Source organism: Anser cygnoides, chromosome 9, assembly GCF_040182565.1.
Source record: "Anser cygnoides isolate HZ-2024a breed goose chromosome 9, Taihu_goose_T2T_genome, whole genome shotgun sequence".
Classification (NCBI taxonomy): Eukaryota; Metazoa; Chordata; class Aves; order Anseriformes; family Anatidae; genus Anser; species Anser cygnoides.
In genome coordinates, this window is record NC_089881.1 from 12,692,028 (window position 1) to 12,704,071 (window position 12,044).

The window sequence follows — 12,044 nt, forward strand, 5'->3', positions numbered from 1 at the left end:
TCCACAAACGTAATCTCTATTATCTTCTCTCAAGTAAAGGCTGAGCAAATGGATGTATTTGTTAAGTCCCATCAATGAATGCATTTTAATTGTACTGGCTGTTATAGCCATTCTTCAGTGGACATCCTCTACAATGAAAGCCACGGATCAGTCTGTCTTGCAATAAAATCGACAGGCATTACTATTTATTAAAATAAGTATTAATCACAAATGTCGATGGCTTGAATGCAGGATTTGCTTCCACCCTCCTGGACTAATAATAGCACTCTTGTATTGAAGATTTCAGATGGTGCCTGTGTGTGCGTGTCTATCACCCCTGTTAATTTACATACATAAAGGCAGGTTAATCAGGAATTACCTGGCTGCCATTAATTCCAGTTTCCATTACTGTCAAAGACTCATTAATTTTTCAGAGACACTTTTGCATGCTAAACAGTTCTACCTTTTCCTTTATTTCTCCTTAAGTCCCTTTGAGGCAAAATTCACTCTCTTTTTCACTTAGAAATAGTGAGGCTTCAGTTGACACTTCACTTCCTTAATAACATATCTTCACTTACACAATAGCTAAGAATGATCCAAGCCTCATTTCATTTTTCAGTTAATACTATTTTCAGGCTAATCTTCTGTTCTGTGAACAAGCTCTTAGTTTAATCCCTCCAATTTATTTGCTTCTGATACAGAAATATATAGGTTCTGTACTCTCATCTGGTATCACATTCTTCCACATACTGCAGCAATTTTTCCCCATGCAGACTGCCCCTCTTCATGCACTATGCAGTACTTTTGGTTTAAGAAGGTACATTGGTATTACACAATGTTACAAAACTGTTTGAGGTAAGAAATTCTCAATCTTGATGATTTGCCATATACTCTAAGGCTTAATTCACTATCAGGAAGCAACTTACTGCTTTTTAGATGGAAGCCATTGCAGAAGTAAAATATATAAATTCTCACCCTTCCTTAGTATCCAAACTGTTATTAGAAAATTTAACTCTGGCCATCGTACTCATTGTGTCAGTGAAAAATGCACTTTAACAAAAACATTTTACTTTCTATGGACAAAATTAAGAGGCTGTAGTTATCTCAAGTTGAAAAACATTCACCTACAACTACTTCAGTTCCTCTGAAAGTAAGACCTTCACAGAGGCATTTAGCTGTGTTTTTAAAGACATTTAAAAACACAAGACTTTTTTAAATTTTGAAAGAATAAACATTCACAGCACTGACTATGATATTCATTCTACATGTATATATAACCCAGGGGTTCTTGCAACCATATGTGCAATCATACAAATTCGTTGTTTTGCTTACTAAATGAGACATTAGCAGCCCTCTAAGATTTTAATGAACAGGTGTGTATTCTGGTCTTACCTGTAGAGCTGTTAGTCAGGTAGCATGAGTTGCTATAGATGTTACTATAGGATCTAAGATGACATTGTCAGATTGTCATTTCAGCTCCAGCTTTACATTGGCTTGGTTTAATTTATACTAGAAGAAGTTCATTAGCTAAACACTGTCAGTCTTTTTCAGTCAGTTTTGCAATAAAGCAGTTCCCACCCAACACTGAGATGGTGTGTTTGTCTCTTCTTTATAGCTTTTGGTGCTATTCAGAAAGCTGGAGCATTGGCATACGGAAAATCCAGCTGTATAGGACCACCTTGATATCTAGAAGTTTGAAACCTGAGATTCCACACGCTCACTGGATGCAAGAGGTCAATACACCATTAAAATATTTACACCGCTGTGCCTAATAATTGAGTATGCTCAAAGATCACAGTAGTATACCACACACCACACTGTCTAGATAAGATGATGAACAACTGATAAACACATTTTTAAAACAGCTGTATGTAACAGTCATGCCTTAGTTTTAGGCAAAGGTTGTGGCAACATCCACAGCCATTTTTCAATTAAATATGGTACATCCAAGACAAGACATGTAACAGCAATGTCACAGCTTATAACAAAACCAACACTTCTGCAGATGACAAGGCACATTTTCATCAAGACAAGATTCTGACTTCTGCAAGGGTACACAGCAGGGTCTCTGCCTCTATGAAAGTGGTACAGGTCCACCTGAAAGCAGAACTCCTTGTTTAAAAATCGCTGCTATAGTTTCACTGGTAGGGAATAAGGGGCTGACCTGAAGAGCAGAATAACCAGACATTATTCTACTGTCCATTTTACAGGTACTTTAGAGGTGCCAAGGCTGAAACTGACAAAGATTAGCCCAGGTAAAAGACTGATAGTCATAAAAATGACAGTCATTTTATTAGTCATAAAAAAATAAAACACAAGGTGTGGGCAGACACCTAACCTGTCAGGATAAGTGAATCTCTAATGAAACAGATGCAAGACCTAAAACTTCTACAAATATCATATTTGATTTCTTAAACCAGAACAAAAATCCCTCAGAGAAACACATATATTGTGGACCAACTCTTCAGTCTGACGCATGTAAATCTAAGCTTTGCATATTGTTCAAAGAAAGAATCAGCAAATCCAGGTTCAGATCCAAAGTCTAAGCTGGATAGGCTGCAAAAACTAACCGAGCAGAAGACACACAGATTTCTGAGCAGAATTAAAAGAAAGTTGTGGCCATTGAGACAGAGAAATGCATGAAACGCTTTGAAAACTGAATCTGACATGAATTTAGGATGTTCTACAGCTGTGCAAGACTGCTTTTCGAAGATCATTGTATACTGTGTTCAGATATTCCAGTTTTAGCTAAACTTTTTGCTTTAAGAGCAAATCTGCTGCTGTAGTGGTGGAACACACTGATTTTATAGGGAATAGTTCAGAGATACGAGCAAGAGCTGCAATCTCAAACCATTTTCCAGAAAAATGTAAACATAATCTTCTGTCTAGGTATTGTTCCCCCAGAGCCTTTTTTATCCTTTCTAATTAAGCTAGGAAAAGCTCTTATTGCAACAACTAGTCTTCAAGGAATGCACAACAAGGCACTCCTTAAAATCCTACAATGTGAAGTCCACAGCTCTATCACCAGTACCCAGAACAAGGGTCTCTACCAGCATTGTCTCTATTCACCTGGTGGGACCGCCTAAGACACACGACATCAGAAAACGGGATACTGCCTTAACCTTGCCATTTGCCTCTGATAGTGCTGAGCAGAAATGCCAGTGCAGTGCTCTGACAGCTATTATGAGAGCAGCAGCAGGGCTCCTAAAAGCTCTGCCTGCGCCTGGCTGCTCAGGCATACACTGGCCTTTTAAAGTGGCCGGGAATTGTTTAGCTGGTATTAGTGGCCTGGAGCTTTGGTTCAGAGAGAACAATAGGCATACTATTTTAGAGGCTTTAAAGGTATTAGTGGCAAATCTGCATCCGTGCCTTGTTTACTGCTGTACCAGTGGTATTAGACAGGAATTGAAAATAACTGCAACAGGCTGCTTGTTTTGAAATGCTCCATGCCAACAGTGAAAACAAGATTATTATTATGGCTATCATGAAATACAGCAGTACTAACCAGCATTTTCTGGTTTTGAAGTTAAAGAAAACAGTCAGATACCTTAGAACTTTGGTATTGCACCTCACAAAAACTGACCAATTATGGATCATCTGAGCCAGTTCTGATTTTCATTCAATAAGGAGTTACATTTTGATTTCTGTACGTTTCTGTGAAAACTTACTATTTTCACACCAAGTCAAGTGGACAGCTATACAGAATATTTCAAAGAAAGGGTTATTTAAATTAATGAAAAAAACAGCAGCTGAAAACAATGCAGTAGTGCATCTGTAACAACCTCAATATCTTTTTCTATTTATCTTGGCAGAACCAAAAATAAACATATTAAGCCTTTAAATGGATTCTTATAGGAGATAAAAATCTTGATTGGCTAAGATATAACAGCACGTCACTGCTGATACATCTTCAGAAGATCAGATGTACTAGCAATTTTGCGTCTACTTTGACCAGGCAGTGAAAGGACCTGTGATGCTGGCACACCGTTACGCATGGTAAAATCCCAGCTGCATGAACCTGTTGTGGGCCTAACATAAACACAAGCTCTCTACACTTCTAATATTGTGCAGGTGTCTATATGTCTAAAGCCAAGGATGCAACAGTTTAAATAGCCTGGGACAGTGAAATTGGGGCAGAATGGGATGGTCACTAGTTCTGATTACCCAGTGTCCTGTGCCTTCGAGATACAGTTCCAAGTATTTCACATCTAGAAAGGGCAAGAATGAAAAGTTAGGATGGAGAGTTGGGTTAATAGCTAATGGTCTCTTCAGTGTCCAGCCTTATTCCAGATCCCTGGCTCTCCCAGAAAGCAGTCATGCTAGAAGGTAGCCTTACCAAGCTGCTGAAGACTCCTAGGGCTTTTAGAGCCACAGCCACTATGCAAGCCCTCTGGCCAGAAACAGATGGGGGCATTCTGAGAGCTGCAGCTCCCTCCTACAGCTGCAGGAGCAGGCTCATGCTAGCTCCCTTTCCTCCTGCTTCTCCCAGCAGCAGCAGCTGATGTGACTTCCAGAGGAGGGCAAGGAGCACCGCAGTGACCTTAGGGTTAGTAGCATTTATCCCAAAGCCAAGGGCAGGCTTATTAGCTGTTTGGCCTTTCCGTCAGGAGAGGGTGATACTTTTCAAGTGTCCAGCTGCGAATATGGGGATCTTAAGAAATAAAATCTGACTGAGAAATATGGTTAAGACCTCAAAATTGCTTTTCAAGCTATTTGGGTCGTTTTAATACGACCCAATATTATATGATCAATATTTGGGTCATTTTAATATGACCCAAATCACAAGAATGTTATAGTGCAGCATGGTGCACAGGAGCAGCAAAAGACAGCTACACACTGCCTTCAGGTCAGCTTTCAATTAAGAGCTTTCTATTCCAAGAAAAATTCATAAACAAACAAACAAAAAGATGAAACTGTAATTACAATACACTTAAATTAACCCCCAATTTGGAAAAAGTCTGTCAGACTTAGCCAACTTAGATTTAAGACAATGAACACAAAATGAAACCAATAGATATAAACTGACCTGTCAATATCTCCAACTGAAACCAACAGAGATGGCACAAAGCTGCTACAAATTAAAATGATAATTTTCAGAATGGGTCCAGTTATCAACATAATACAGATGACAGCTACCGCTTTTACTTGGTCCTGTTTTTCTCAAGAACTAGTGTCTTAACATTACTGTAGATGTCTCGTGTTTTTGTAATAAATAAATAAATGCTCTTAAGTAGTGGGAAGTATACACTGTCACCTTAAAGATATTTAGATACACCTAAGCAGCATGCTTTATGTTAAAACTTTTCAAAGTCGTAGACTTGTCATGTGATAATACAGCAATACAAGTATGATGAGTCAATAGCTGTATCCCAGTAATGGAGAAAAACCTTCCTATTGCATTTTTCCTGTCCCTCATTTTTACTTCCCAAAGAATGCAGTGCTTACAGTAACAAAGTAATTCAGAAAAAGTTAAGTTGATATTCTAAATGCAAATATAGATAATTTTCAAGACAAGCTCCGCACAATCCCCCTATCAAAGGTTGCCAAAAATGAGGCCTACCATCCACTTAGAAGTGTTACAGTTTTTTTTTATAAACCAGTGGGCAGTTGCAGGTGCTAATTGTAGCTACACATTTTAGGTAGAAAACTAAACTTTTTCTCACTGTTACATCAAACAGCAGTTGGTTTCCACAGAGCTACCCTGTGCTGAGATTTACTGCTAACCTTACATGAGTGGCTACAATCCTGTGGCATACTTTACCATGAAATAGTTCGATGTGAAAATGTGTCAGTGAGAACATAATGGAAAGTGGGAATTCAGCTCATTACAATTACTCTGTTCCTTAAGTGTGTTCCTTCTAAGTCAGTATAATTCTCTATCACTCTTCAAATTCTAACATCTTAGATCACAGAATAATCCAATATTTGCTAATCCAATTAAACTTCCATTTCCCTTGACCCACACTTCCCCAAATCATCTAGGCATTCACAGTGCACGCTTCCAGTGAAACCTGCAACACGCGCTCCAGCCACCACCGAGCCGTCACTCTGAACAGGATAAAAGCCACAGCTGGTACTCAGTGTGAAACAGCCACCTCAGCCCAACAGCAGCCAGCAGCACGTCCTCAGTCACAGCACTGCTGAAGTTGTTAGATTCACAGGAATGAAACTGTCCCCAGAGAGTTACATACCCATCACTGGGGCTTCGATTTTTTGATCTGGTTGTTTTAATAATATGAAAGATAAATTTACACTTCTGTGCAACATTTTGTAATTTATTTTGTACCTAAAATGTTTTCAGTGATAGTAGCATTCAATTGGTCGACCTAGCATGCTTAAAATACGAAAGACACTTCAGGAAAATGTAATAATAACAAATTATAATTTGTTTTTGCCTCATAAAATGCATTTGCTGCTACTACAACTCCCTGTTTAAGGATGTGGTTTGCACCATAAATTTTATGTTTTTCATCATATAAGAATCTCCCAACATCAGCCAAAAGAAGAGTTTCCTCTTTATTCTAGCAGAAAATAACCACTTTCTACAACAAATCAAATGTTAATACAGCAAAGCAAATTGCAAACTTGGTGAATGCACTCACTTAGTGGGCATCAATTCTCAAGACAACTACTTTCTACATTCCCTTAGAACGACTTCATATCTAAGTCTCTCCTGCCAAGACAAAACTAAACCAAACTCCCACACTTAGGAAAAGTTTAAAATTGCTTACCTTGAAGAAGCTCCGAAGAAAATACATTATGCTTAGCATTTTGGAAGGTTTAAAATGAGGAATTGTTCAATCTTTAGAACATCCAAGGCCTGGGTGAATTCCTACACTCCTGCTGTGTCTTTAGTTACATGCTTTCTTGTTGCTATTTTGGACGGTCTTAGTACAAGAGAAGCATGTGAGCCATGCCAGGAGCTTATGCTAAGGAGTTGCATAACAATTAGGGCTTATCTGTGCTGTGCTGTACAGTACAGCAATGCAAACAGGTTTGTTCACAGTTTACTAGCCCCAGAACACTTCTACTAGGCATGCCCAGAATGATGCCATTGTATTTGCTAAAGAAACTAAAGCTATTTGTGAGTGCTTCTAAAAGAACTGGAACTACAAAGGACAGCACATGTTCCCTTACATCCCCCCCAGCTTTCGCTTTTGCCAACTTAAAGTTCAATCAGTGAGCATTATGCGTGCTGCAGCATTTAAAAGCAAAGGCTCCCACAGTATGAGCTTTCTGGCTACTGCCTTTAAAGGTGAGGGCAAATTGCAGAACAAGTCTTTTGAAATGCAGAACAGTACAGACATTTTTCAGTTTCTTCTCTCTCACTTAACATTAATGTCTCTTAAAGACTATCTGTATTTCAGCAACATTCAACAACACAGAGGTGTAATTTATGCCATGTAGTAAAAAATCTTTCAACATTAAATTGCCAGGACTGAAAGTTACAGGTAGTCTATTCAGAGTGAACTTAGAGTGGAATAAAAGACAGCAACTACACAGTGCAGACAAGTTCTCAGAGCAGGATCACTCTACACCTCAACAACTGTCAGGCACAGCCTGTTATTGCATGCTTTCATTTATTTTTAATTGATCCATGGCTTATATTTGAACTATTCAAAATACCTGACACTAAAATCTTCACACCAAGAAGAGATGTTTGAGGAACCTGCCCCAGAGTAGTTCCTGATACTCTGTGCTGCTGGCTACAGGAGAGAAATTAGGCTAAGCAGACAGATGTGCTGTGCATCCAGCACATCAAGGCAGGAGGAGGGAGAAAATCCAACACCACAGCTGACGTCCCAGAACACCCGCAGAGAGGAACGCCCACTCATGAAACACACTCTCTGATCCGCCCTGTGCAATGGAGGATCTCTGTGTCACCGCCCACCAGCAACCACGTCCCCCACATGCCTTGGATTTGCAATACTGCAAACCCCTCTATAGCTTCCAGCAGCCATTCTTCTTGCTGCTCTATGTTAAATAGAAATATTTTTGTTTTGGTAGGACATGCAAATAAGACATTTATGCATAAATCAAATACTTTAGAGCAGGAAGCTGTATTTTAACATATACGCATTTTTTCTGCCATTGTGGGAACGGCATAAGTTAAGTATACCCAGTCATAAGGAAGGACACACCTAACTTGTTAGAAACTAGGCCAATAATTTCTAAATTGCAACATAAGGCTGGAAATACAATAAAGTCAGTGGTTTGATTTGCCAAACGGCAGTATTTCTTCAATGAAATCAGTCCTGCTATCTCACAGGATTTCACGGATTAAAGGGCTTTCCTTTAAATCTCAATTTTAAAAGATAAACACATCAATAATATATATATGTAGCAATCTTCTTAAGTAAAATTTAGATAAGAAATTGGGAGGTAAATGACAGACCTAAATCCTAAAAAGTCTCAAAACCCAACAACAATTAAAAATCCATCTTTTTTTAAATGGACATTTTAAAATGTCCTAAGAAGTGAGTGGGCCCAGCTGGAGTGTTTTCAATGCTTTTATTTGTTAATTCTGAAGTTGAAATTGAAGATTACTTTTCATGATTAATTCTGAAGTTACCATCTTTCATTTACACTCCACTTATTGGAGATTTGTCAGGCACTCACCCTTCCTGCCCACTGGCCCAGGGAGCTTCTCTGCCCAGGTGCAGCTGAAGCCGAAGCTGACCTCAGGCTGGCAGCAGAAGGAGATGGCCACTAAGAGTAGCCCACCTCTGAGCCACCTTGGCATTTATTTTTCACAAATGAAAGGGAAAATAAAGCCATATTTGCGTGTGAAGTGGTTTTAGTAAAAAAGCAACTTACATGCGTGAAGTATTTCTACTGCCTGGAGAGCCTCCTTCACTGCAAACAGCACACCAAAACCAGGACATTGCCTCTGTCCGGGGGGGCTGCCACAGCTCTTGACTCCCCTTTCAGGTTCTGAAATGCTCATCTCCCACCCTATTCATCCACGCTTTACTCGTTTGGGGTTGGAAATAAGGATATTTGACCCTTTCACCAGATTCCTGTAAATCAGATGAGATCTGTTCTTCAGAGACTGCTACATTTCTTGGACTAGTTTACTTCATTCTGCTTCACCAAATAGGATGTGCAGCCTGTATGCATTCCCCTAATCCTGCAACTCTTTAAAGACAACAGTACTATTATGAGAAGTCTGCTGTCCAAAACTTCACAAAAATTGCAAGAAACTTCCTAGAAATCAGCCCATTGCAAATCTGCATCTCAGCCCATCGTTATAGGCTATGTTAATCTCTTCACCTACCCGAACAATACAGGTTAAATTCAGCACCCATGCCCAGGTGCCAGCAGGTGGCTGCAGGGGCTCTGTGAGGAGAGGGGCTCTGTGAGGAGAGGCCGGTTCTGGCTGGTTCCAGCCTGCTCCAGACGGTTCCAGAAGGTTCCGCTGCAAGGCGAGGCTCAGCCAACCAGAGGCTGGGGGCGCCTCAGATGTAGGAAAGGGCGAGGGTGAGGGTTGCCTGGTGGGGAAGGGGCACATGCTGTGGTGCCAGGGCCAGAGGGGAGTAGGAGGAGGAGCAGGAGGTGCTCCTTGCACCTCAGCAGGTTCCCCTACAGCCTCTGGGGAGTGCGTGTGGAGCAGGTTTACCCTTAGGGGACAACAGGCCACGAGAAGGACCCGTGCTGGAGCAGGGGAAGGTGTGAGGAGAGAGGAGCAGCAGGGGGGCTGTTATGGACTGACCACAGCCCCTATTCCCCATTGCCCTGCACCTCTGGGGGTGAGAAAAGAAGTAGAGGTGAAGGAATGAAGGAGTGAACCTTGGGATAAAAGGGGAGGGGTGCAGAGAAGGTCTCTCAGTTTGTGTTTCTCACCATCCAACTCCATTTTAACTGGTGATAAGTTAACTTTCCTGAAGTTGTGTCTGTTTTGCCCATGGTGGTAATTTTTAAGTGCCTTTATCTCAACCCAGGAGCTTTTTCATCGTTTTATTTCTCCCCTGTCCTGCTGAGGACAAGGAGTGAGAGAGCAGCTGGGTGGGTGTCTGGCACTGCAAAAACAGGCAGACCTAGCATAACCAAGAGAACCTGCAGCCTGAATTAATCTGTGTTAGGATATGTACAAATGACTAAAAGGTCTCCCTTCCCCCTTTATTCTACATCTAATGAACAAAGTTACTAATGACAGTAACTTTGATTTGTGAATGTATAAAAAAAACTGCCTAAAATTGTGCATTTTCTAGAACATCAGCCTACTGCCAGTACGCTGTTTTTTTGTAGCTAACCTTTCATGGTTCCTCACTCCCCACCTCTCTCCCTATCCCCCTGCTTAAAAGCAAACCATGGGTTCCCAGGAGTTCACTATTACAGAGTCCATTCGCTATTATGGAGTCTATTTTCAGAGTGAGGAGTTTGTCCCTTGACATAAGCTTTGCTTGCAAAATCACAGTGATTATTTTTTAGCGTATGATCCTGATGTTTCATTTGGTCAATGGGGATGTATTCTTGTCAGCACAGGCATATAGCTGTTAATCCCCAAGTGCCCATTGCCAGTCACTGTTGCTTATAGTTAAGATAGTGTATCTTAGTGATACGCTATCTAAATCTGCATGCCTTTTCTGCTTTTTAAAGAACAGCAGCTGAAAACTGTCACAGAATCACAGAACAAAAAAAAATCCATTTTGCCATTTACAACCACAGACAAAGATTACTGTTCAAACTGGCACTGAAACAAAACAAAACAAACAAAAAACCAGAAGGACATGGACCCAAACATAGAGACACTGCTTCCAGCAGATCAGCGATCAGGCAGTATGGGGTGCCTTAACCACAGACATCTGTCTAACGTTAGGTACCAAAACTCTGTGGAGCACTGAGACTGGGATTCTCTAAAGACAGGCAAGTGACACTGAAACTCCACTACTGTACTGGTAAAACACTTTTCTTCACATTATTTCAAATATTTGACTACTTCATTTACCTTTCACTAGGGTTAGTTTAACATAGATGGATATTATGTAAATTCTATCATGTTGGCTTCCAAAACAACAAATGTTAGAAAATATGCTGATAGTCATTCCAGCTTAATAGCTGCAAGGGTCAAACACAAGAAGTCTTATGTGCATACTGCATAGCATAAAGTAAGGATGGGGACCGGACCTGTCTTCTTGCCTTTTCTGAGAGCATCATTTGCTCCAAGGAGCAACTTCTGTATTTTGAGGAAGCGGACTGTAGTTCAGGATGGTGATTAGTTACACAATAACAATTTTTGCTATATGTTGCCTTCCCCTTAGAATACAAAGTTTAGAGATGTTAATGTTCTCATGCCAGTAAAGACAAATATCGTCTATTAAAAAGGACATTTAATATGGCTTAGTGAAATCATCACTCTTATCCCCAGACTCATATTTTGAAATGCTGCAGTTGGAAACAACAAGCTCGAGCAATGAAGACTTTATCTGTCACATTGACCTGGGCGGTAAGGGACATACTGCAGGCAGCCATCACTAACTGCCTGAGCAAGATGACTTATGCGACCAAACAGGTCTTCTAATTTCTGAATGATCATGTCAGACACTTTCATCTACTGTGTAATTACTTATTTGCCCTTAGGCAGTTCATTTGGTTCCCATTATCATAAAACTATACCTCCTGATGCAGCCTAACATGTTGGTTCAAGTACTCTTCGAATCCTCCTGAATTTCCCTCCTGTAATGTAAGTTTTCTGTCTTCATAGAAGGTAAGAGATTCTGGACTTATAATGAGAAACTGGACTTTAGGGAGCTGAGATGGTTATTTCAGTGCTTTACCACAGCCTCAGCTCTCAGCTCGGTAAACATTTGGACTGCTAAGCCAGAAATCTCCATGTATCAACACTGGCCACCATCACCCAAGAAAATCCCATTGCTGACACATATCAGCAAACAGCAACTAAGTTAGAACTTCTCAGGCTATAGTTTACATGACAGGGCAGATGAAAAGTTTGTTTTAATTATGAGCTTCTATGGAAAAATAAAATCTGTGCAGCAACAGCCACGTATCTAACCCTAAAAGGAAGCTACAAATGTGTTCAGTAAAGGCACCCAGCGCTGATTTGT

The 12,044-nt window shown here is 40.4% G+C and overlaps 1 protein-coding gene across 1 annotated transcript in view; it reads right to left on the bottom strand.

The window, feature by feature from the left end:
• LOC106039165 (uncharacterized) overlaps nt 1-12,044 on the bottom strand; it is a 213,753-nt gene that overhangs the window by 160,689 nt on the left and 41,020 nt on the right.